The 27,288-nt window shown below is 39.4% G+C and overlaps 1 protein-coding gene and 1 pseudogene across 4 annotated transcripts in view; both read left to right on the top strand.

Annotated features, from left to right (window-relative positions):
• NEMP2 (nuclear envelope integral membrane protein 2) overlaps positions 1 to 27,288 on the top strand; it is a 116,428-nt gene that overhangs the window by 11,437 nt on the left and 77,703 nt on the right. For all 4 annotated transcript variants that reach the window (XM_074339370.1, XM_074339364.1, XM_074339367.1 and 1 more), the window contains exon 2: positions 3,159 to 3,255. The gene's annotated coding sequence lies outside the window, so the exon portion shown is untranslated. The remainder of the gene's footprint in view (positions 1 to 3,158; positions 3,256 to 27,288) is intronic.
• LOC109452042 (elongation factor 1-alpha 1) lies at positions 24,755 to 25,933 on the top strand (annotated as a pseudogene).

Below are 27,288 nucleotides of genomic sequence, written 5' to 3'. Positions count from 1 at the left end.
CAGATTTCACCTGTCTCTAGACTATTTGCTTTGATTCTTAGTTTCATTTTTTCCCTATATATTCATTTCTCTTATTTCCTTATTTTAAGAATTGAATATTCTTAAATAATTCAGCAAACACACAGTATAAATACATGTGTAATATAGTTAAAATATAAAATAAATGTTTGGAAAGAGTCATCCCCAAGTTCAGAGTTGGGCTCGCAGTGGTGGAGAGGGAAACAGATGTGTTCAGGATGGGATTCACAGGGCTTTGATTATATTGGTAATGTTTTCTTTCTTAATATGGATGGGAGGGTGTATGGGTATTTATTCTTCTTTATAATTTTTCACATCTGAACTTTTTCCAATTAAATTTAAGACAAGTTTGAAATAGTAAATACCTGGCATGTTACATGTAATGGGCACTTGATACTATCATTTTGATTTTAATAAAGTTAAAGAATTTGACTGGGCTAAGTAAATTGACATATTTTCTATTGCTGGTGAATTCATATATTTTACAAAAATATTTGCTGAGTACATATCATTTGTACCAGTTGACATGGAGAATGAAAAGCTTGAATAAACAAAATTCTTACTTTCACGTAAGAATTACTCTGAAGCCTGCAATTTAGTTAGGGAGTTGAGACTACTGCAAAAATATGAACAAAGCAATGGCATAATAGTATAAGTGCCTTTAGAGAGGTACAGGTTGTGGTCAGCGTGAGTGGAGCTTCCGCCAGAGGATGAGTACAGAACTTCACCTGTAAGAGAGAAGTGCATTCAGTATGGGCCTTGAAAGAGGTAGATTTCAACAGGCAAATACAGAGAGGAAAGCATTCCAGAAAAAGGAACTACAATGGACAGAGAAAGTATGGCATGTCTGGAGAGCAGCAGCTTGTCCAAACTGTTATGTCAAGGGCAGCTATAGGGGAGCCATGCAAGAGGGTTTGGGGAGGTAAGTTAGGGCAAGAGTCTTTCTATAAAACATTAGCAGTGGCTATCTATGATTGAGATTATGGGTAATTTCAATTTTTTTCTTAGTAATATTCTGTATAGTGAACATAGTTACAGTGGCCGCATATTTCCACATATCACAGTAACCATAAAATTGATCCTTGATGAAATCGTTGGATTATTTGCGTATGGAGCTCTGGCCATCTGGAAAGGCAAGGACAAATACTCTACCCGTTTTTTTTATTAATGCATATAAAGCATTTATTATATTAGCTTCGCCTCTATTATTATTATTATTATTATTATTATTATTATTTTATTATTTTACTTTCAGGTGTACAAAACAATGTAATAGTTAGACATTTACACCCCTCACAAAGTGATAACCCCCTACCCTGCTCTTTTTGAGATCAGAGTAGCTTAGCCAAAGCCCATTATCAGAGTAGAGTAATGAGGCCCTAAAATAAAATTATCTTTAGGAATGGACAAACTTAAGTTGGTGTCTTGACATAAACATGAGGGCTTAGACATTCTTGGAGAAAGCACAGCACTAAGTTTCGAAGCTAGAAACTCCTTGGGACCCAGCCGCCCTGAGCCAATGCTGTGCGTTAGGGGAAAACGGTGACTATTGCCACGTATGTGAGGGACTCCAAGAGAGCTGTAAGTGCAGACTCCTAGATCAGGCTCCTTGTCTCCCCGCTGGCCCGGAAAGAGGCCCAAACCAGCAAGGGCATTACCACAGCTTGGATTGTGCCTGTCTCTAGACTATTTGCTTTGATTCTTAGTTTCATTTTTCTCCCTGTAGTGAAAGGGTGTAGACCTTCCCCTCTGGATCAATTCCCTCCAGACCCGGCATTAGAAACAACTCACCCTGTCCTCCTTTGGACTAAGCCCCTGGGGACTTTAGACAATTGGGGGAGTCGATATGAGACTTTCTGCTGATAGGGCACGTAAAGATCTAAGAGGTTAATTATAAAAATAAAAGTTATGACTATAGAAATAAAATGATATTATGGATTAGGTCATACAATATTGATCTATATTATCCAAATATTCTGCAATAAATATGCGTTAATTTACATTCAGATAGAAGTTACTTTCGTAAATCCTATTCCAAATACCAAGTTAACTTAAACACACAACGTAGGATCTTTGATGCATAAGGAATACAAAAGTAGTAAAAATATTAGTGTAAAGATTCCTATGCATTAATCTTATAAAAATCACTAGATATTAAAACTGACCTCTGTCTCAATAAGGTTTATTTCCTTGACAAAAAGAACTTTGCTGTACCCTCAACACAGGCAGCCTGGTTAAAAGTTCAACACGGTCGTATCAAAGTTGGTGGTGTATTGTACGACCCATCCCACAAAACCAGTAGAAGGAAGTGAAATTGTGTGTGAATCATCTGGTTGGCTGTGTAAGCTCCTTGGAGGACGCTGTTTCTTCCTCATCTAGAACTCTGCAACATTCATTGAACATCTTCGAAAGAACCTAAGTCAGTCATACCTTCAAAATTCTTGACACTTTGTAGTTGATGATCATGCTTGGCCTCTTGAAATATTAAACAAAGTGTGCACAGTAATATTGCCACTTCTGAATCAACACTGAGGTTTTCACTGAGAATGGTGTTAAAGAAGACTGAATTCTCTCACCAGTGTACATCGGGAAAATCTAGTACACTCTGCTTATCTAATTTCCCCACTGGATTGAAAACTCCTAAGAGGTGGGGGATGTGTTCTTGGCTTTCACACCCTAAGCATTTGACCTGGTACAGAACATATAGCAACTGCCCCGTAGATATTTGGTGAATTGCTGGGTGTTTTTGAGGAGGGGATAGTGAGCAGGGCAGGCAAGGCTAGGAATGATGCTCTGCATCATTCTGGACCAAAACCATACCTTGGCTATTTACATATGTCACGTGATTACTTCTGGGTTCTTCATTATAATTCAGATTCTTGAGAGTTTGGATAATTGAACTTGATAAAAGGATTATGATTATGCTTTGCTATCAGAAAACTTATGAAGTCACTGTTTTAGGAAAGACGTCACTGCATATAAGAAAAATGAACTTCAGGCCAAGGGCGGAGGCAGCTGGGTCTCCTGGGGACTAGAACCAAGATCCAGGAAGCCTGTAGGAAGCCAGGAAGCACGCTGTCTTTCTCCTCTCTGTTTTTCTCGCTGTAGATTGATTTTGCTTTCCCTCTCTCTTTCTGCAGATGTTTTCACCGCCTCAGGGTGCACGACCTCAAACACTGCTGATCTCCAGCTCCCCAGGGCACATCTTTTCTGTTGGAGAAGCCAGGACAGACTGAGGTGAGCACTTCTATCTCAATTCCAAACGTGTGAGAGACTCTGATCTGCCCAGCTCAGGCCACGGGGATACTCTTCACTCAATATTTTGTGTGATAACAGAGATGGCATTACAGAACTGATTTTCTATTTTTCAAAGAAAAATGTAAATACACATATAACATATATATAATATATACAAAATATATGAGTATACGTGTGTGTGTGTGTGTGTGTGTGTGTGTGTGTGTGTATACTGCTACTGAAAAGCATGTTATACTGTTATACTGTGGGCTCTGTATTCTCAGAAGTCTCAGTGGTTTCCCTGCTTGAAAAGTGACAAGTAGTAACAGACAGGCCTCCCCCAGCAGGCCCATCTCTCTTAGCACCTAGAACAATTCTTTTGCCTTCTGCTTTGTGAGGAGACTGAACAAGCTGGGATATCACAGCTGAGTCTGCTGGTCCCAGTGTCTTCTCCAAGGCCTTCTGGTTGGTGAAGTATAAAGAGTCTAAGATAGAGTAAATAATCTGCAAAAGTTCAGTGGTGTCAAAGGATCCAGTCCAAAGTCACGCAGAGAAATTATGATTTTAATGACACCCAGGAACACGAGACAGCACGACCGCCCCAGAGGCGAGTGTGCAGCTCCCAGGGGAGCAGCTGGCTGGGCTCCCAGCAGGTCTGCAGGAGGCAGGGTTAGAAGAGTTCGAGGGCGGGTGGCAGTGGCCTCCTCGCCACAATCTGTTTCACTCTGCTTATTCAGTTGGCACATGGATTGAAAAATATACATCTAAATCTATTTCTGGCATTTATATGTGTACAGGAAACACATAGCTTTATTATTTTATTTTTGTCAAGTTAAAGACAGAGACAGATGCCCCTAAAGCCTGTGCATCCTTTAAGGAGTTCCTATTCTTTGGTTGTGCATCTTTGGAAGCAAAAGTCAAGGATAAATAGCTCATCTCCTCTAGTTTTCCGTAAGAATATTGGCAATAAAAAGAATGGAGTCAGCACTGGTAACTAATGGGGATGAGGGAAACCAAACCAGGGAAGATGTTCAAATGTTTGGAAAAAATAACTTTTAAAGGAAAGACAATGAAGTAAGTGTTGATGTAACATGAATATGTTAATTGATAAGTGCCCAAAGTACTGCAGATGTAAATAACTTTTAAAAATACAAACATGTGAACACTTGTAGAAATTCCCTCTCCAGACGTTTTTGGAAATCTTCAAAGCTTAATATCCTTTTATGAATGGTCAGTCATAGTACATTAGGAATGAAAGAAATCTGGAAAAATAAAAGCACATTACCAATGCAACAGATATATTCCTGGGAAGGGTTGTTACGATAATTTTAACTTCAACTGTAGTGCCTCAAAGAAAAATAAAGAAAATCTATACAACAAAATACTGAAGATATTTATTTTTTAAAGATTTTTATTAAAATATAGCTCACATAGAATATTATATTAGTTTCAGGTGTACACCATAGTTAGTCAACATTTATGTACCTAAAGAAGGGATAGCCATGATAAGTCCAACAACTACCTGACACTGTACCACGCTAGCACAATATTATTGGCTATATTCCCTATGCTGTACATTACATCAGGTGTACAGCATAGTAGTTAGACATTTATATAATTTAAGACGTGATCCACCTGACTAGTCTAGAACCCACCTGGCACTATACACAGTTATTACCATATCATTGACTATATTCCCCATGATATGCCCTGTATCCCCAAGACTGCTGTGTAACAACCAATTTGTACTTCTTAATCTCTTCTCCTTTTATACCCACCCTCAATCCCCCTCCTATCTGGCAACAATCAAAATGTTCTCTGTATCTATGACTTTGTTTCACTTTGTTTGTTTATTTTGTGTTTTAGATTCCACTTATAAGTAAAATCATATGACATTTCTCTTTTGCTGTCTGACTTACTGCACTCAGCAGAATACCTTCTAGGTCCATCCATGTTGTCCCAAATGACAAGATTTAATTCTTTCTAATAACTGAGTAATATTCCATTGTATATATGTACCACCTTTTCTTTATTCATTCATCCATTCAGGGACACCCAAATTGCCTTCATATCTTGGCTATTGTAAATAATGCTGCAATGAATGTATGGATGAACACATACCCTCGAAGTAGCATTTTGGGTTTTTTCAGATAAATACCCAGAAGTGGGATTATTGGATCCTTCTTTGTCTCTTGTTATAGCCTTCCTCTTAGAATCTATTTCATCTGGTATAAGTATTGCTATCCCAGATTTTTTTTTTTTTTCATTTTCATGAAGTAACTATTTACATCCCTTTACTTTCAGTCTCTGTGTGTCTTTTGATCTGAAGTGAGTCTCTTGTAGGCAGCATATGTATGGATCTTGTTTTCTTATCGATTCAGCCACCCTATGTCTTTTGATTGGAACATTTAATCCACTTATTTTAAAGTAATTGTTGATAGCTATGTAGTTATTGCCATTTCATCATTCATTGTTTTTATTTTTTCTTCTTCTTCTTCTTCCTTTTTTTTTTTTTTTTTTTTTTGGTCTGAAAGAAGCCTCTCTAAGATTATAATACTGGTTTGGTGGTGATGAACTCCTTTAGCTTTTTCTTGTCTGGGAAGCTCTTTATCTGTCCATGGATTCTAAATGATAGCTTTGCTGAGTAGAGTAATCTTGGTTGTAGCTACTTACTTTTCATCACATTGAATATTTCCTGCCAATCCTTTCTGGCCTAAAAGTTTCTGTTGAGAAATCAGCTGACAGTCTTATGGGAACTCCCTTGTAAGAGAACTAACTGCTTTTCTCTTACTGCTTTTAACATTCTTTCTTTGTCATTTAAATAATGATATGTCTTGGTGTGGGCCTCTTTGGGTTCATCTTGTTTGGGACTCTCTGTGTTTCCTGGGCTTGAATATCCATTTCCTTCACCAGGTTAGGGAAGTTTCCCCTCATTATTTCTTCAAATAGGTTTTCAATTCCTTGCTCTCTCTCTTCTCCTTCTGGTACCGTTATGGTGCAAATGTTGGTATGCTTGACATTGTCCCAGAGGACACTTAAACTGTCCTTGTTTTTTTGGATTCTTTTTGCTGTACTGTGATGTTTTCTGCTACCTTGTCTTCTTAATTGCTGATTCGATTCTCTGTTTCATCTAATTTGTTGATTCCCTCTAATGTATTCTTTATTTCAGTTATTATATCCTTTATTTCTGACTGGTTCTTTTTTATGTTTTCTACCTCCATTTTTATGTTTCTTATCTCTTGTTGAAGTTCTTCCTGAGATCATTGAGCATCCTTATAACCAGTGTTTTGAATCTATGTCTGGTAGATTTCTTGTCTCCATTTTGTTTAGTTCTTTTTCTGGAGCTTTGTTCTATTCTTTCATTTGGGACATGTTTCTTTGTCTCCCCATTTTAGCTGCCTCCCTATGTTTGTTTCTATATATTAGGTAAGGCTGCTATGTTTCCTGGTCTTAGTAGAGTGGCCTTATGTAGTAGGTGTCCTGTGGGGCCCAGTGATACAGTCTCCCTGGTCACTGAAGCCGGAGTCTCGAGGTATGTCCCTTGTGTGGGTTGTGTGTGTCCTCCTGTTGTAGTTGAGCCTTGATTGTTGTTTGATGTCATTGGGAGGTATTGACCCTCGGGCCCATTGGTTGTGAGGACTGGCTGTGACTATAGTGAAGGACCTGTTGTGGAGAGACTTACCCTACAGAGCAGGATTCGCTTTAGTGGGGCTCTGGTGCCTTCCCAGTCTGCCCTTTGGGTGTGTCATCCTTGGAGGCCTTCAGGTGATACTCCAGTTTGGCTTGAAACTGGCCACTGGTCGTGGCAGCCCCAGCGCCACCTGGGAGAAGACCTGCTGCAGGCCAAGTTCAGCCGCAGTCTATGTCCTGTGTGGGGCCACCTGGCATAAGCCACAAAGCAATCTGCATATGGCAGCCGCCTGTTCTGTGCCTGGAGGTGCCTTGAGAGGCTAAGCTATGAACCAAGGCTGGCTGCTGCTAGTGCCAAGTTTAGGGCTGCTCAGTCAGCGGTACCAGACATGCCGAAGCCAGATGCTGCTTCTTTGGGTTTTGTGAACCTTTCAGAGACTTTAGGAAGGTCTGCAGCATGAGCCAAGGCAGGCAGTTTGTATTAAAAAGCCACTGAAAGTGGCTTGGGTGTGTCCAAAAGTTCGGTGGGGTGTGGTCTCAGAAATCACTAGGGCATTAGCCACATTGATGGAGACTCATATATGGCATCTACACTCCAGAAAGAGGGAGCGCTCAACAAAAATACAATGGCTTCTGCCAGCAAATCTATCTGGGAGAAAGCTGCCCCTCCAGCCCTCATCCTGAAGCCAGACAACTCAGTTCCTCCCTGTATGTCCCTTTTGCCTTTCTAGCTGCTGCCCCAGCGCTGGAGCTCAGAGTGAGTGAGTTGGTCAGCAAGTAAGTCTGTTTGCAGGCCCTCCAAAAGGAGCACATTGGAGCATAGCTGGCCTCTGTCCCACTCAGCTACAACCTCCACTAGTTTTCACAATCAGAAATTATGGGGACTTTTTTCTCCTGCACTGGAATCCTGGCCTGGGGAGCCTGGTGCGGCACTGGGACTCCTTTCTCCTCTGGGCAGCACCTCCGCAGCTGGGATATCCCTTCTGATTTTTAATGGTAACATGCAGGCATGGGACCAGCCCATTCCACGTCTCTGCCCCACCTACAAGTCTTGAGGTGGCTTCCTCTGTGTGTCCTTATTTGTAGGGCTTTGCTTCAACTAGACTTCAGGTGATTCTCAGTGTTGGCTGTTTTGTAGTTCAGTTGTAATTTTGATGTGGTTGTGAGAGAAGGTACGCACAGTGTTTACCTACTCTGCCATCTTGACTGGACATCCTATAGACATTTATTTTTCAAAAAATATTTTTGAGCATATACTATGTGTCAGGCACTGTGCTAAGCATGAGGAGTATATTGATAAATAAGATGAATTCTGTCCCCACATGCATGTCCCTGCCTAAACTTTGAGTTGAGCAGGATAAAGATCATAATCACCAAATCAAAAAGCTGCATAGAACCTAAGATATTAGTTAGTCCAAACTTGTCTTTTACGTCTTTTACAAATGAGTAAACTGAGACCCAACATATTGTATAAGTGAATCTGGCTGTTTTTCCTCTTGGACTCTATTTTTGCTATCTAAAAGAAATATTTCTTGTCTTATAAGTCCCTCTAAAATTTTCAAATTGTGTGCCATATAACAAATGTAGCTACCAATCCATTTCAAAAATACTCTTTATAGACTTTCAATATTCCTAGGCATTTCTGGAAATAAAAGAAAATCAAGTGTAAAAAAAACGAGGTCCAATTTTCAATAGCTAATCTAATTTTGTTTCAGGAAGTGTTAGCTATGTGATTCCTATTACCATCAAAAACAGTCACATTGTGTGATACTGACCATCTGTTTAGAATATGGCAGACACAATTGGAGAATCCAGAATAATGGGAACTCAAAACCATCATTGATTAGAGAGGTTATTGGTCCAATATTACGCCACTTTGGTCAGATGTAGATGAGGCATTATTAGGCAGACCATCTGGATTTCACGCCTACCTATGCTCTAGACTTCATGTGATAACTGTGTGTCCCTTGGTTGTCTGACTTGGGGTTGTACTGTACTTTTAGCATAATGCTTGTCACCAACAAGGATGTTGTGACAATTGTTAAAGTAAATGCTGTGAGCAATTCAAAAGAAGGGAGCTACATAACTACCCAAACTCATTATATACCCATAGGTACAGCTCTTTTTAAAAAGTATACTCTTAATATAGTAACATAAAAGGGCATTCCTCAGGGTACATTTGAATGTTTATGTGTTTCATTTCATTTGTTATTCATTCTAACTTTTAAATTGATTATTATTTTCAGGATATTAACTTAGCACTAAAAGGGACCTATAATCAATTTAATAATTTTATGTCACCATGTTTGAAAAGAGAAATATTTGGGTCTCAAGAGCCTCCCTGTTCATTAATCTATGACTAAAATGAATTTGGTCATGATTTCTAATCCAGATCATTTGGTCATGAACTCAGATATGTTGGAAACACATGTTTGAGAATCTATTTAGCTGCATGACTTAGATAGAAGCCTCAAAATTAAAAAAATGAAACAAACAAACAAACAAAAAACAACAAAAAGAAAACAAAAGAAAAGAAAGAAAGAAAGTAAAAACCACAGCTAAACACAAACTAATAAATGCAAATACCTGACAGCACTGAGGCTGTCAGGGAGGACGTGACTTAAACTAGCACACGTTAGTTTCTGTATCACTCTTTCTTCTTTCTTCCTTTCTTTCTTTTTTAATAACAGGTTTATTGAGATGTAATTCAAATACCAAAACAGTTACCTTTTCAAAGTGTGCAGTTCAGTGCTTTTAGCATAGTCACAAAGTTGTACAACCATCAGCAAAAATTCCGTAACATTTTCATCACACCGGAAAGAAACCCCATACCCATTAACAGTTATTCCCCATTCTCCCTCCCTGGAGGCCCTGGCAACTACTGATTTCCTTCCTGTCTCTATGGATTTGCCTATTCTGGAACTTTCTGTAAATGTAATCATACAATATGTGACCTTTAGTGTCTGGCCTCTTTCACTCATCATAATACTTCCAAGGTTCATCCACCTCCACTCATTTTTATGGCCAAACAATATTCTATTACATAGATACACCACATTTTGTTTATTCATTCATCAGTTGATGGATATTTGGGTTCTTCCTATTTTTTAGTTATTATGAATAATGTTGTTATGAATATCAGTGTACACATTTTTGTGTGGAAATATGTTTTAAATTTTCTTGGATACTTTTTAAAATGACGAGAATTGCTAGGTCATATGGTACTCTATGTTTAACTTTTTGAGGAACTAAAACTGTCTTTCAAAGCGACTGCATCATTTTACATTCCCACCAACAAAGAATAAAGGTTCAAATTTCTTTACATTCTTGTCTACTTATTATTGTCCAAATTTTTTATGATAGCCATCCTAGTGGGTATGAGGTGGTATCATGGTTTTGGTTTGTAATTTCCTAATGACTAATGATGTTGAGTATCTTTTCATGTGATTGTTGGTCACTTATGTATCTTCTCTGAAGAAATATCTATCCAAGCCCTCTGCTAAATTTTTTTTTTAAGACTTTTTGTGGTTGGATGATATTTTATTTTATTATTTTTCATTTATTTTTTAAAATTTATTGGGTGACAATTGTTAGTAAAATTACATAGATTTCAGCTGTACAGTTCTGTATTACATCATCTATAAATCCCATTGTGTGTTCACCACCCAGAGTCAGTTCTCCTTCCATCACCATCATTTTTGATCCCCTTTACCCTCATCTCTACTCCCCACCCCCCTTATCCTCTGGTAACCACTAAACTATTGTCTGTGTCTATGAGTTTTGTTTCTCATTTGTTTGTCTTGTTCTTTTGTTGTTTTTGGTTTATATACCACTTATCAGTGAAATCATATGATTCTCTGCTTTTTCTGTCTGACTTATTTCGCTTACCCTCTGCTCATTTTTAATTGGGTTATTTTTATTATTGAATTTCAGGCATTCTTCATGTATTCTGGTACAAGTCCCTTATTCAATATGTCATTTACAACTATTTTGTCCCATTCTATGGGTTATTTTTTCACTTTCTTGAAGTGAAGCACAAAAGTTTTTAATTTTGATGATGTCTAACTTATCTTCTTTTGTTATTGCTTGTGCTTTTTGGTGATGTATTTAAGAAGCCATCGCCTAATCCAAGGTCACAAAGATTTATTCCTATGTTTTCTTCTAAGAGTTTAGTAATTTTAACTCCTCCATTTATGTCTTTGATCCATTTTGAGGTAATTACTCTATACAGTGCAAGGTCAGGATCCAACTTCATTATTCTGCATGTAGATATCTAGTTGTCCCCTTAAATTGTATTGGCTGGCTCCCTTGTGGAAAATCAATTGACCATAAATGTGAGGGTTTATTTCTGGAATTGTAATTCTATTCCATTGATCTATATGTGTATCCTATGCCACTACCACACTGTCTTGATTACTGTAGCTTTGTAGTAAATTTTGAAATAGGGACTAGAGATAATTTCTGGGGGAAAAAAAAGCTGGAATTTTGTTATGTATTACATCGAATCTGTAGATGAATTTGGGGAGTATCGCCACTTTAACAATATTAAGTTTTCCAATCCATGAACCTGGGTGTCTTTCTATTTATTTAGATCTTCTTTAATTTCTTTCAATGATGTCTGAGAGTTTTCAGTGTACAAATCTTTTACTTATTTTGTTATATTTATTCTTATTTTATTATTTTTGGTGCTGCTGTAAATGAAATGGTATCCTTAGCTTCAATTTTACATTGTTTATTGCTAGTGTATAGAAATATATTGATATTTGTATATTGATTTTATATTCTGCAACCTTTGGCATTGTTTATTCTAATATTTTTTAGTAGATTCCTTAGGATTTTCTATATACAAGATCATGTCATCTACAGAGATAGCTTTACTTTTTTCTTTCCAGTCTGGATGACTTCTATTTCTTTTTCTTGCGTAATTGCCCTGTCTAGATCCTCCAGTACAGTGCTGAACAGAAGGGGCAAGAGTGGATATCCTTGTCTGTTTCCTAATCTTAAGGGGAAAGCGTCTAGTATTTCACCATCACCTATGATGCTGTGGGTTGTTTTGTAGATGACTTTCATCAGATTGAGGAAGTTCCCTGGGAAGCTCTCTTTAGATGATAGGCAGGGCTGAATTGTTAAAACTTATGAGATCTGAAAGTTCTTGTAGGACTTCATGTCCTTTTCAGCATTGTAGTAATACGTGGAAACAATGCCCACTAGAGACAGGTTATCTATTTTTTCTGGAAAAGGCTGCATGTTGCAGAAGGAACTTTTTTTAATATCTCTTTTCCTATCTTCAAGCATTTTTCTTTATCTTCCACCACTCGAGTATAAACAACTGATTGTGGTAGGTAAATATAATAGCTTCTTTCCATATTATCCTTATGGTTGTAGGATGCAGTAGATTGGTACACACATTTCAATAGCACACATGCCATAAATGTTATATAAAATAAGTTGCAGGAAGTCAGTAAGGGTGTCAACTCCAAAAAACCATCTCAATGAACTCCTAAGAAGAAAAGACATCAAATCCAACTGAGAGTTTAGTTCTCAGTGGATCTCGGAAATTAGGACTTGGTCCACATTCTGGGGGAAAAAAATTGCTGATTTGATAGTGATCGTGATGATGATGCAGCATTATCAGTTTACAGTATAAGAGCTACCAGGTACTATGTGGTATTTTGAAGAAGCTGAGGCTAAGAGCCAATGTGGGACTTGCCAGCCAGGTAAACCTGTCCCAGCCAGGGAAGACACAGTATGGCAGAACTAATGAAATGGCTTTGGTGACTACTGTCCAACTTCCTGTTACCTGTTACTTACTGTTTTTCCCAGTGGCCAGTATTCACCTCCCACTCTCAATTTTTAGCACTTTGCCTTTAGCTCTGTGTAATGCCTAGGGACCAATAAGTACTGACTGTTGCTGCCACGTGAACCTCTCCCATAGATGGCAGAATAGAAATACCACATGTCTCCTGTTTTCTGGAACTGACCCTGCACACACATCAGGTTTGACTCTGCTCAGCCTTGCATTATTTATGCATGACAAATTACAATCTGAAAAGCAAACCATAACGTTAAAAAAAAAATCTTTGAAGTCCACCTTATGTGCTTTCAGAGCCAAGTAACACATGGGTTGCTGTGAGTTTTAACAGCAAGACCAATTCTGCTCTTGGAATTGAGAACCAGCTTAGCTACCTCTGATAGAAGAGATTATTCTTTGCTTATTTTCATTCTACCACCTCGTAACATTTTAGGCAAGACTTGTCGGAATAAAAAGAAATTTAACGAAGAATCTTCCTCTGCTTTTAGATGAAACTATAACTCAATCAGAGAGTAAGTTAGAAGTTAGGTAACTGGGAATTAATCCCCTTTGTCTAAAAATGATATCATTTATCCCTGTCTAATAACTTCTGCTTGGTGAAAGGGAGGGAAGAAGAGATGATGGAAGAAAAAGGGATTGGGATACATGAAAACTCAACAACAGTACTATGCCTTTTTCGGGTTTCATTGGGGAGTTTGGGTGTATATAATGAGAGATATATTTGTAGTGCTCCATGCTGGCCTGGAGAGTCCAGGAACTGCTAGATACTGATGGTAAGAACTAAGGAACTGCCTGGATCACCTGGCAACAAGGTGAAGAATTGGTAGACAAAAGCAGATGACACTTCATATGTAATTTGGGCCACACTAAGCAAACAATCAGACAAAGCAGTAGAAAGGTGGATGCTTTTGCTAAAGCCTTGATGAGTTATCACACTGATAAGTTGTGAGCGAATTGGAAAGTTTGCTTAGGTCTTGGGCTTCTCACCTAACTCTATGACCCCAGGCTTCTGACCTAGCTCTATGACTCCAGGCTTCTGGCCTAGCTCTTTGATGAAATAGCATATCCTTTGAGGCTTCTCATGTGGCCTTTCCAAGAATCCCAGGAGAGGGATTTCCATTTAGCTACTTGAAATAAAACTTCAGTCCTGATGTTCAGACATTTTAAGGAAGGACAGTAGCTAATGTCATAGTAAAAGCCTGAAAAATGGAAACAATTAAGGAGATGATCATGAAGCTCTGAAAACCATTTCCAAGACTGAATCACAGAAATGTAGGCTCAAAACTTAATAGCAATAATCATGGTGATGAGAATAAAGAAGACTGTACTGCAAACAAAGAAATCGTTCTATTCTCACATGGCTCTTCTAAGAGAAATCAAGCTCTAGCCTAAAGGAAATATTAAAACTTGGTTTTGGAAAATGTATAATTTTGTTATTTTCCAAGAATTTGTATTTGGGGGTTTATTCCGAGTAACTTGCCCACAAGAAACATTATGTTCTCTTAGTCTGAGGATGTACTGAGCACTAATAGGATCAGAGAAAGAAATGGAAATGACAACCAGAAACTAAATAGGGGTCAAATGGAAACTGTGCGGGTGAAGTGTTCTTCAATCAGTGTATATTCCTAGTCTCTCTGATAAGGGTAATTCAGTTTGTGGCTGGGATAGAGTGGGATGCTGTAGAGCGGAATGGGGTAAATTCTGGTATCCTTAAAACCACAGGGCTAGTAAGGGAACGGAAGAATATAAAATCCACCTTTTGTTCTTACATCTGGATTGCCCTAAACAATTTCAAAATAGAGAATACTTTCTCAGAAAAAGAAAAGATTACTGAGCCACCAAATATAGCCTGACTTCAGATGACATAAAAGCCTTGGGTAGTGGCCTTTAATTAAAATTGAAGTGGAGTGGGTTACTTAAAGGCTCAGATGTTTATAACTGTTCATACATCCAATTATTTGAATACTCTAAAATGATGTTTACCAAAAACATCACAAAATATAGTTACAGGACACAGATAAGATTATTAAGGCGAAATTTTTGTGAGGAGTCTCAGAGTTTAGGATTAGGAACTCCGCACATGGCTTCTGTATCTGTGAAAGCGAAGGGGGCCATGGAAGGGATCCAAAAATACAGTTTCTTTCAATCCAAAAAAGGATGCACTGCAGTGAATATTCCCCCTGATGTTTTGAGGTTGTGAGCAGATCTGCGAGCTATATAATCCACAATTTATGAAGCCCTGTATTCATATAAGTTAACTGTTCTAATCAAGTACAACTTGGGATAGGATTTAATTTTAATACAGTTAAGTTTTAACATGTTTTAGTATATACTGAATTACTGTACTGCATGATAATTGGACATAAATATTACCTTTGTATTTTTTTCTTCTCATTTTGCCATTTCTTCAACATCTAAAACTAAGATCAATGTTACTTATGTCTCTAATGCCAAGTGCTGCTTAACCATCATTCTTTTTCCTTAACTTTACCCTCTTGTACATGCTTATCTGATTCAGCATCGGCTCCTCTGTGGTTGAGCCTATGCTCCCGGCCTGGGGTTCTCTGTGCCTAAGCACTTTGTCCCAACATCCCTCCGCTATTCCCTCATCCTGTCTGCCCATTCTGCAGGAGTTGTATACCTGCTTTCTGCTCCCATTCCTGCTCCTGTGTCTTGGGCGATGAAAGCCTTGAGGTGGCAGGAACTCTGGTCCATGACATTAAACCGCAGTCTTCAACAGAAGGGAACAGTACTGTTACTGATTTGTAGGTGAGGAAGATAGAGACTGGGAATGCCAAACGGAGGGTGAAGAATGGCACGGAGCAGGTGGCCTAGAGAGAATAGGCTGGGGATTCCTGGAGACCTTAGATTCCTTTCTAACTTATAACAAAATGCAAATAGCACCCCAGCAGCAGGAGAACAAAGCTAGCAAGAGGAAGCCTCTTTCGGACTGTAGTGGATCATGTGATATGTCACCCAGATCCCCTTCCAGGAATGAAGGCCTTATTCTCCCAGATGTCAGGAGTGGTACTGGTGGTGCACTGCCCTTAGCTGTCAGCCTTCTTTAGAATTTCCTGGGCTAAAGAGAGCTCCGTTACCCTCAGTTACAGCCCCTTCTTGTAGCACCCCATATCCAATGACTGCTCCAGTATAAAGGCCATTCCTTTAATCCTAACAAAGAACATCTCTGAAGATCCACCTCAGCTCCAGAGTTCACTGTGTGGATCATTGAGGCTTTCCTTGAGATTTTGTCACACCTCAACTTCTCCCTCTGCCGATGCTTCTTTCCCTTCCCTTTCACAGGGCGTGGTGCTGAAAGCACTGCCTAATACGCTCTATACCCTAGTCTCCATCTCAGTCTGTTTCCTGGGGAGCCCAACCTGCAGGACTGAGTATGCATATTTATAAAATGCAGGGGTTTTCACACCAAAAGCACAGGTAACAAAAGAAAAAAATGGATGAATTGGACTTCATCAAAATTAAAAACTTTTGTGAATCAATGGACACTATCAACAGAGTGAAAAGGCAACCCATGGAATGGGAGAAAATAGTTGCAAATCACATATCTGATAAAGGATTAATATCCAGGATATATAAAGAACTCCTATAACTCAATAACAACAAAAAAAGCAAAATTAAAAATGAGCAAATTACTTAGTCATTTCTCTAAAGGAGATATACAGATGGCCAATAAGCACATAATAAGATGCTCAACATCACTGATCATTAGTGAAATGCAAATCAAAACCACAGTGAGATACCAATTCACACATATTGGGGTGACTATTGTTAAACAAACAAACAAACAAGCCAAACAAAATAACAGGTATCGGTGAAGATGTGGAGGAATTGGAACCCTAGTGCACTGCTGTTGGGGATGTAAAATGGTTCAGCCACTGTGGAAAACAATATGGAAGTTCCTCAGAAAATTAAAATAGAACTACCACATGATCCAGCAATTCCACTTCTGGGTATATACCCAGAAGAATTGAAAACAGGGACTCAAACAGATATTTGTATACTCGTGTTTATTGCAGAATTATTTGCAATAGCCAAAAGGTGGAAACAACCTAAAAGCTCAATAATGGATGAATGCATCAAAATGTGGTAACATGCAATGGAATATAATTCAACTTTAAAAGGAAGGACATTCTGGTTACAACATAGATAAACCTAGAGAACACTATGCTAAGTGAAATAAGCCAGTCACAGAAGGACAATTATGTACTGTATGGTGCCACTTACCTGAGTAAGTATCAAAGTCATAGAGACAGAGAATGGTGGTTGCCAGAGGCTGCAGGGAGGGAGGAATGGGAACTTAGTGATTAATAGGTAGTTTCATTTTGGGATAATGAAAAAGTTCTGGAGATGGATGGTGACGATGGTTGCATAACAATGTAAGTGTACTTAATGTCACTGAGTTGTTCACTTGAAAATAGTTAAAATTATCAATTTTATGTTATGCATATTTTACCACAATAAGAAATTAATTAATAATTAAGAAAATACAGGAGTAAGATCAGATGTGCTTTCAGTTTCCGCTATGATTACATTAAGTTACTGTGGGGACAGAATCCCAGAGAGCAGTTTCCAGGATCTTGCCCTCACGTGGAAAGGTGCTGGCTTGGATAATAGATGGCCATCAGCTGTAATCAGACAGCCATCCGCTGTGGCTGGGTGGCCATCAGCTGTACCGGTTAGCCATTAGCCACTAATATAACTGTGGTGGCTACGCTAGGAGGTTGGTTGGTTGGCAGAAAAGCTGATGGTGGATTGCAGATCGTGTGGCTCCTGCTTCCTGTATCTCCAACCCAGGCACCAGGGAGAGTGTAGAGGTTCCTTTTTGGCCTCACCATATCCTGTGTTCTTGCGCGGGAAGCGGGACCAGAGACCCTGCATGACAGTTACCTTCACAGCCAAATTAGGGTTGGTGTGATTTCAGGGGCTAGATTATAACAGTTCTCAATATCAGCTGCATATTGGAATCACTTTGAGAGCTTTAAAAATAAAAGACGCTTCAGTTGCACCCATAGTGATTTGTATGTAATTGTCTAGGGACTGAGGCTTCCGCATTTTTAAAAGCTCCCAATGATTCAAATATGCAAACACCGTTGAGATTTACTAGGCTAGAAGAACGCAGCCCACACTTTCCCCACCTGCTTGTATTGCCCTAGAGCATTTGGCCACCTGCTTATCTTTCAGCCTCATCTTTCTGATTCACCTTCTCCTAATACACCCAAGCTATAGCTGAACCAAATGACTTGTCATTTATCTTCTCCTGTCAAACCCTGCCTGACTTCTGTCTCTTTGTTCCTGTTTCCACTGACAAGATTGCACTCCTCTGACTGATTCCAGCCCTAGTGGACCCCTTCTTTGGGAAATGTTCCCTCAGCACCTGTCACTAGGCTATGGCAGGTGCCTTCCTCTGAACTCTGTAAGCCCCTATACTGCTGACCTTATAACAGAGGTGGGAAATCCCACTCCCGGGTGCGGGAATCGTCTTTCTTCCTGTGTTCCCAGGTGTGAAGCAAGGCACTAAGGAAGTTATCAATAGATATTAATTGAACAAATAGGTTTCTTTAATAAGAGATCATTCATTCCACAATTAAATAGCAATTTTTTAAGTAAATGCATTGGGAAGAATTAAGATATTACTGTAAACAAGGCAGTTTTAACACTAATTGAGCCATTATTATGGGTCTGGGATTGTGCTAATACTTTACTTAGAGTTTCTTATTGAATCTCCATGGCAACCCTAGAAAGCAGGTATTATCATCTCCATGTTATAAATGAGGAAGCAATTTCAGACAGGTTAAAAACTTGCCAGGATCCCAGCTAGTGTGTAGCAGAGCTGAGAGTTTCGATTGGGATACAAGTGATGATTCTAGATCCTTTCTGATTTGGGAAAAGGGACAGACCAAAAATATAGGAGGTCACTGAGAGTCTAAAATTTGGAGGGGCTGTTACTGGCAGGAAAAAGGAACTAACTACAAGAAGAGGTCACAGACAGAAAAGACAAACTCTGAAATCTTGCCTGTTTTGCTCAGACTTCAGCTTACTTGTGATGAGGTATTTAAAGCACAAGCACAAGGCTGGAAGGTGACCACTATGAGCTCCTTGTTCCTCAGAAACAGTTCAGTTAAATTCAGCTCAACAGCATTTATTGAGGGTCTATCATGTGCAAGATTTCTGAGTTCTAAGCACAGAAGACACTAGATCTTTGCCCGTAGAAGTCTCACTCTAGTAGGAGTGAGAGGTGTGCACTAGCAACAGACACGCCCAGCACAGTGGTGTGTGTTATAATCAAGGCATGTGCAAGTGCAGAGGGACCAAGTTTTCCGGAGCAGTCAGGGAGGGTTTTACAGCGGATCTGACATTTGAACTGGTTTTGTGTGACTAGGGGATGACCACATGCAAAAAGAAAATGAAAGTTCATCAAATGCAAAAGCATAGACTCAAAGGACCTAGTGGGTTGGGAACAGGACAGGGAGTCAAGGTTGTGGCAGAGGATAGAGGGATGGGACTGGGCACAGATTATCTCTGCCATCCTAAGGAATTCTGACCTCATCCTGTGAATTTATAAGCAAGAGAATGACATAATTAAATGTGTATTTTACCTATTTTTATTTTTATTAGTTTCTAATCATTGTACAAAACAACACAATGATTAGACATTTACACCCCTCACAAAGCGATAACCCCAAAAAGTCTACCACCCATCTGACACTGTACATAGCTATTACAATACCATTGACTATATTCCCTATGCTGTACTTTACATCCTGTGACTATATATATATATATATATATATATATATATATATATATAATAGTTGACATGTAATATTATTTTATATTAGCTTCAGGTGTACAGCACAGTGGTTAGGCCTTTATACAATTTATGCAGTGATTCCCCCCCCGCCGTGAGTCTAATACCCATCTGACACCCTACCTAGTCTTTACAACATTATTCAATATATTCTCTATGCTGTATTTCACTTCCCTGTGACTATTTTGTGACGACCACCTTTCTCACCCATCTCCCCAACCTCACTCCCATCTAGCAACCATCAGCTTGTTCATCTTTGTGAGTCTGTTTCTGTTCTGTTTGTTCATTTATTCTGTTCTTTAGATTCCACATATAAGTGAGACCATATGGTGTTTGTCTCTCAGTCTGACTTATTTCACTTAGCATAATACCCTCTAGGTCCATCCATGTTGTCACAAATGGTAAAGTTTCATTCTTTTTTATGGCAGAGTAATACTCCATTGTGTATGTGTGTGTATGTATATATGTATACCACAATTTCTTTATTCAGTTGTCCATTGATGGGCATTTTGGTTGTTTCCGTATCTTTGCATCATTATTGGTATTGTGAATAGTGCTGTAGTGAACACAGGGGTGCATATATCTTTTCGCATTAGTGTTTTGGATTTCTTTGGGTAAATATCCAGGAGTGTGATTGCTGGGTCATAAGGTAGTTCTATTTTTAATTTTTTGAGAAACTTCCATACTGTTTTCTATAGTGGCTGCACCAATTTGCAATCCCACCAACAGTGCACAAGGGCTCCCTTTTCTCTGCATCCTTGTCAGCACTTGTTGTTTGTTGACTTATTTATGACACCCATTCTGACCGTAGTGGGGTGGTATCTCATTGTCATTTTTATTTGCATTTCTCTGATGATGTTGAGCATCTTTTCATAGTCTATTGGCCATCTGTATGTCCTCTTTGAAAAAATGTCTATTCAGATCCTCTGCTCACTTTTTAATTGAATTGTTTGGTTTTTTGGTGTTCAGTTGTATGAATTTTTTATAAATTTTGGGTATTAACCCCTTATCATACTGTGTCTCCCCAAAAATAAGACCTAGCCGGACAATCAGCTCTAATGTGTCTTTTGGAGCAAAAATTAATATAAGACCCAGTCTTATTTTACTGTGAGACCAGGTCTTATAATATAACATAATATAATACAATATTGGATTAATATAATATGATATAATATATAATACTGGGTATAATATAATATAATACCCAGTCTTATGTAATATAATATAATATAATATAATATAATATAATATAATATAATATAATATAATACCGGGTCTTATATTAATTTTTGCTCCAAAAGACACATTACAGCTGATTGTCCGGCTAGGTCTTATTTTCGGGGAAACACGGTATGTGTCATTAGCAAATATCTTCTCCCATTCAATAAGATGTCTTTTCAATTTTTTTTTTTTTTGATGGTTTCCTTTGCTGTGAAAAAAACTTTTTAGTTTGACATAGTCCCATTTGTTTATTTTTTCTTTTGTTTCCCTTGCTCGAGGAGATATATCAATAAAAATATTAACTAAGCATAATGTCTGAGAGTTTACTTCCCATATTTTCTTCTAGGAGTTTAATGGTTTTAGATCTTACATTTAAGTTTTTAATCTATTTTGAGTTTATTCTTGTATGTGGCATAAGAAGGTGGTTTAGTTTCATTTTTTTCTTTTTTGCATGTATCTGTCCAGTTTTCCCAGTACCATTTATTGAATAGACTGTATTTACCCCAACGTAAATTCTTGCTTTCTTTGTCATAGATTAAATGTCCATATAGGCATGGATTTATTCTGTTCCATTGACCTATGTGTCTGTTTTTATGCCACTACTGTGCTGTTTTGATTACTGCAGACATGTAGTATAATTTGATGTCAGGTAGCGTGATACCTCCAGATTTGTTCTTCTTCCTTAGGATTTCTGTGGCTATTCAGGTTTGGTTTTGTTTTTCATGTGTATTTTAGAAAAAAGAAAAATTTTGATGGTAACATGGAAATTTGAATGAGTGAACAGTAAGAAATAAAAATGAGAGTTTAGGACATGGTAACTAATTAGAAAAAGTAACATGAGAAAAAGAGAAAAATCAAGAGTCCCAGTTTTCTAGTGTAAGCAACTGACCTGATTGAGTTCAAGACTGGGAATATAGGAGCAGTTTTGCATTCAGTTTTGATCATGTGGATTGTGAAGTACCCAAGGTACATTCAGGTGGAGGCAGAAATAATATGGGAGGCAAGAGAATGTGATCTAAAACGTCAAGTGAGAGAGGCAGCAGAATAAAAATATTATTCATTAAAAGAAAATGAATGTCAGATGCCCGACAACATTAAAACACCCCTGGGAGGCAGGATAGTATAGTTGACATGGGCTTTGGAGTTGAAAAAACCCAACATTCCTGCCTTGGCTACTTAGTGCTGTGTGACCTTGAGGATGTTACCTAGCCTCTCTGAATCACACATGTAAGATGGAAACAATAGGAACCTGTTGCAGGATCGTATTCAGATTAGCAACATGTTTGTGAACTCCTAATAGTGCTGGACTAATTGAGTTGCTACATGGTCATTCTTGTTAAAGGTCATGGATGGAAATGTTGGGGTTAAAGTTGGGGGAGGGGACTGCCTTGTGTTCAAAGGAAATTAAAAGAGGCCAGGGAAGATACTGTTTGCCTAAAGTGCCTAGGGTAAGGGAAGGTGGAGTTACCATCCATAGAGAAATGGATTGTCAAGATCTATAGCCCTGTTCAGGTCCCAGAAGTAAGTGGTGGGACAGGACTAAGACCATGACCACCTTTCCCATTTGATCTCCTGTAGTTATCATCAAAGGATTCAAATCATTTACTGTGAGGGTTGTCTCCAGGGTGACCCTATCTGTGCCCCTTTCTCATCCTCTCCCCAAGAAGGAAAGAAGAAATGTAGGGAGAGAAGGAAGGAGACACCTATAGATGGACAGAAGGGTCGTCCGCGTCTGCTCACTTATACCTGGATTTCCTTTCAGAGTGTAACCCATTCTTTCATTTACAATAGAGAAAAAAGTCAAATGAAATTCACTAATTCCCAGTTATAATCAGTTGATTAATTTACAAGTAAAAATGATTAAAATGAGGTTTTTTCCTATTTTGATAAGAGGAAGGAATGAAAAGGGTAGGAGAGATTTGAACATGGAAAAAAGAAGGATGATTGGGAAGGTTGTTAAAAAAGGCAAGTTAAAAGAAAAAAGGTAAAAAGAGAGAATGTAGAAAACACAATTCAGAATTTGTGTAAAGGTGTTTTCCAATATTTGACAGACATTAGCTGCAAGATTTTTGTTGCACGCAACTGCCAACAAAGGCAGCTGTGCATCTAGACATTTGTAAAGCTGTTGTTATAATGCGTTTCACTTTGTTCTAAAGGAGTTTTGTTCTCTGAGAAGTCACAGAACTGTCATAGCTCTCTCTACCTTCCTATATGCCTGACTCCCCAGATACCAGCGTCTAGTGCCATACACATGATGCATTGTTTGCTACATGTCAGAGACCACCCTGGGGAGTGAGATGAATAAGAAGTAGTCTCTGTCCTCAGGGAGCTTCCTGTGCGAAGAGAAGTGGGGGGAGCAGCCATGGGGTGGGAGCAGAGACGAGGAGGGGAGAGGCAGGTGAACAATGGTCACACAAACCAATACATTATTAGCTCCCCGACATAACTGGGCCTTGACCCATTTGTAACCATTATATAATCCCTGAAACAAGTCCAGCTACATTATTCAAAATTCTGCAAATGCCAATTCCATTTAATTTTAAATAACAAGCATCCCTGAGATGGATGATTTTCAGAACAATGATTAAGGGAAAATATTTTTCCAGCAGGGTTTCTGCACAGGAAAAAATTCATCACTTCCATCCCCACATCCCACACCCCACATTCCACACCCCTTAGTGTAAAAATATTTGTATTTAAATAATCTTAAATGTCATGCATTTATAATTAAAAGCAATTCTGTGCTCAGAGGAAAATGAATTACTGACTTTAAATCAACGAGAAAAACTAAATTTTCCTCAAAGGAAAATTTCATGACATTAAAACGTAGTTTAAATCAAGCTCAGGTGATAGAAGCACATGGTCTCTGGTGACCAGTGACGTAACTGCCCGCCTCCAGCGGCAGGAACATATAGGACATTCTAGCAAGAACTGTTCATTTCTCCCAAAGGGTTTCTCCTTTCTCCTTCCCACCTTTTAGTACCCAAGGACTGGATTTGCACAAAATGTTTTCTTTTCCTTCCAAACTACCTCCCTTCCCCCTGAGCCCTGAGTGCTGGGACCCTTGTAATGAACAGCTCCTGACGTTGCCTGCTCAGCGTTCCTCTGTAGCACACCAGCCCCATTCTCGGCCCCAGATAAGGCACTGCATTCCCTCGGCCACAGTGCTTGGCTTACCAGGGCCTGGACTGGAAGATGGGTCAAGCCTCACTGAGAAGGATGGGGAGGGGTGGATTCCTGGTGACTTTAGGGCACTCCTGGATCCCAGTCTGCCTGCGGTGCTTCACTTTGTATGTCAGCTTGCCTAGGCTGGGATGTCCAGTGGTTTGGTGAAACACCAGGCTAGATGTTTATGTGAAGGAAGTATTTTGTGTGTTTTTTTGGTTTTTTTTGATGTGACTCTGTTTCCCTGGAGAACCCTGACTAATACAGAAACCCTCAAATTATTCAGGGCTTTATTTGTTTGTTTAAGCCAGATTGACTTGTGTTTCCATCACTGATAACCAAGAGTCTTGAATGTTCCTAGGTGTGGACAGAATCCTCTCTAGGTTAATAAATGAAAAGTGCTTCTAGAATTCGGCCTTATTAGTTACTATACAACAAACTACTTAAGGGCCAGGATTGTGTCTGATGCTTTATTCTACTGCCATGGCTTAGAAGTCTTGTCACATAGTCAGGTTAATAAATGTTGTTGTACTGAATTATAAAAGGAGGTGATCTGGAGTGCTCAGTTTCTGGAATTGTTTAGAAAGTATTGCAATGTACCTTTTTTTGCAATGGGTTTGCTGCCAGAACACAGGTGTAGTGAAAACCACCGCTAAATCTAAGCCAAAGTCGGAAAAGACTCATATCAACGTCAGTGTCATGGGACACGTAGATTCCGGCAAGGCTGCCACTGCTGGTCATCTGAGCTACTGATGTGGTGGGAGCGACAAAACCATCGGAACATGGGAGAAGGAGGCTGCTGAGATGGGAGAGGGCTCCTTCCAGTCTGCCTGGGTCTTGGATAAGCTGAAAGCTGAACGTGAGCATGGGCCCACCACTGAGCTCCATGTGGAAATTCTAGACCAGCAAGAGTTATGTGACCATCACTGATGGCCCAGGACACTGAGAATTTATCAAAAACATGGTGACAGGTGCACCTCAGGCTGATTTGCTGTCCTAATTGTTGCTGCTGGCGTTGGTGAGTTGGAAGCAGGTCTCTCCAGGAACATGCAGACCCATGAGCATGCCCTTCTGGCTTACACACTGGTGTGAAACAACTAATTGTTGGTGTCAACAGAATGGATTCCACTGAGCCACCCTATAGCCAGAAGAGATACGAGGAAATGGTTAAGGAAGTCAGCACCTGCATTAAGGAAATTGGCTACAACCCTGACACAGTAGCATTTGTGCCGATTTCTGGTTGGAATGGTGACAACATGCTGGAGCCAACTGCTAATATGCCTTGGTTCAAGGGCTGGAAAATCACCTGGAAAAATGGCAATGCCAGTGGAGCCACGCCGCTTGAAGCTCTAGATTGCATCCCTCCACCAATTCGTCCAAATGACAAGCCTTTGCTGCTGCCCCTGTATGGGGTAGTGGTCCTATCCTTGGGGGCTGAGTGGACACTGGTGTTCGCCAGCCTGGCATGGTGGTCACCTTTGCCCCCATCAGTGTTACAACTGAAGTACAGTCTGTTGAAATGCACCAGAAGCTTTGAGTGGAGTTCATCCTGGGGACAGTGTGGGCTTCAGTGTCAAGAATGTGTCTGTCAAAGATGCTCGTTGTGGCAGTGTTTGGTGACAGCAAAAATGACCCACCAATGGAAGCAGCTGGCTTCACGGCTCAGATGCTTATCCTGAACCATCCAGATCAAATCAGTGCTGGATAAGCACCTGTGCTAGACTGTCACACAGCTCACATTGCTTGCAGATTTGCTGAGCTGAAGAAGATTGATTGTGGTTCTGGGAAAAAGCTGGAAGACGGCCCCAAGTTTTAGAAATCTGGTGATGCTGCGATCGTCGATATGGTTCCTGGCAAAATTTTTCTAAGGACACCAGTCATATTGGATTACAGGCTCATCCTACTGCAGTACGACCTCATCTGAACTAAGTACATGTACAACGACCCTATTTCCAAATAAGGTCATAGTCTGAGATACTGTGTGGTTAGGACTGCAACAGATGGATTTTGCGGGGACACAATTCAACCTGTAACAATTGTCTGTGCTTCCTCAGCTCCTTCCTGAGCAGCCTTCACAGGAAGGCACTAGAGCTGTGAGTGACAGGGGCAGGACTGCTGGCTGCCAGCGCTGGGGAACGCGTTGCTAAGATTCTGGCCACTGTTGGCTCCATGATTTGCTGCTGCACATTCCTACGCTAAACAAATAATTTCTGTTCTGGCAGCATCAGCTTCGTTCCAAGGCTAATACTGATAATCCTTCCCATATCCTCTCCTCTAGTGAGCCTTCTTTCCTTTCCCAATGCCTTCTGGTTGGTTTTTTAACCTATTTCTTAGCTTAATCTATTTCTTAACTCCTTGAAAAGAATAATCCAGAAACAAGACTTAGAAACCGCATAAAAGAAAAGAATGAGAAGAAGAGCAAGAGAGAATATTTTTTAAATAACTGTTTGTTAGAAATGGCAAATGTATTTTCTGTAAACTATAGAGCTGAGCTTAGAAACCTTCAACAAGTAATTTTATAAGGTTCTAGATGCTATGTACCACTTGGGCCAACTAGAGGTGTAGCAGTGACACATGTGGCAGCAGCAGGGATGGCTCTGCAGTGGAAGAGTGTGACACCGTCGTGCTCCAGCACATTCTCCATATTGGGGCAGGAATGGGCCATAGAGCTGGCTTGCATCAAACACGGCTCTTGCAGGTGATTGGGGAGAGGGAATGTGACTGGGCTTGGGGGGCAGAGAGCTTCCAGGATGTGGGTGAGTTTCTGGAGACAGCTTGCCTGAGGGATGCTGAAAATAGGCCCACGTGCCATCTTTGTCATGCTTGCTATAGGTCATAGACACCTACTCTTGGAAAGCTTCCAGCGTAGTCCCTGAGGCATAAAGAGCTGCGAACACCTGGCTTATATCAGTTGGATAATTTTACATAACTCCTACACAGCCAAGTAAATCAACACCGGATTAGAGGCCCAGCACCTAACAAAAGAGACAGAATTTAAAAACAAGTAAGCATTGAAGTTAAAATTTTAAAAAAATTAAATGCATCAGCAATATTTATGCTATTCCTTCTTACTGATATTTAACCTATTACTAATCAATCAGTATCAAATATGGAAAAATATGGCAAATAATTTATAGGCCAGAAAGTACATATTTTTTCCAGAATTCACCTGAAATTACAGACATTTCAAGAGTTTTACCTGACATTCTTCTGGGCCTGCCATCTATCCAGGTGAAAATAAAAGTTTAGCTCAAGAGCTTCTGGGTTTGTTGTTGTTGTTTGTTTTTTGTCTACTTGATGCCAAGTAGTAAAGCAATAGGAAACGAAATTCTCACCACATTTTAATCTTATGATACTGTATATCTGGCTTTATAAA

This window comes from Rhinolophus sinicus, linkage group LG01, assembly GCF_036562045.2.
Source record: "Rhinolophus sinicus isolate RSC01 linkage group LG01, ASM3656204v1, whole genome shotgun sequence".
Lineage (NCBI taxonomy): Eukaryota > Metazoa > Chordata > Mammalia > Chiroptera > Rhinolophidae > Rhinolophus > Rhinolophus sinicus.
This window is presented reverse-complemented; position numbering and strand designations above follow the sequence as displayed.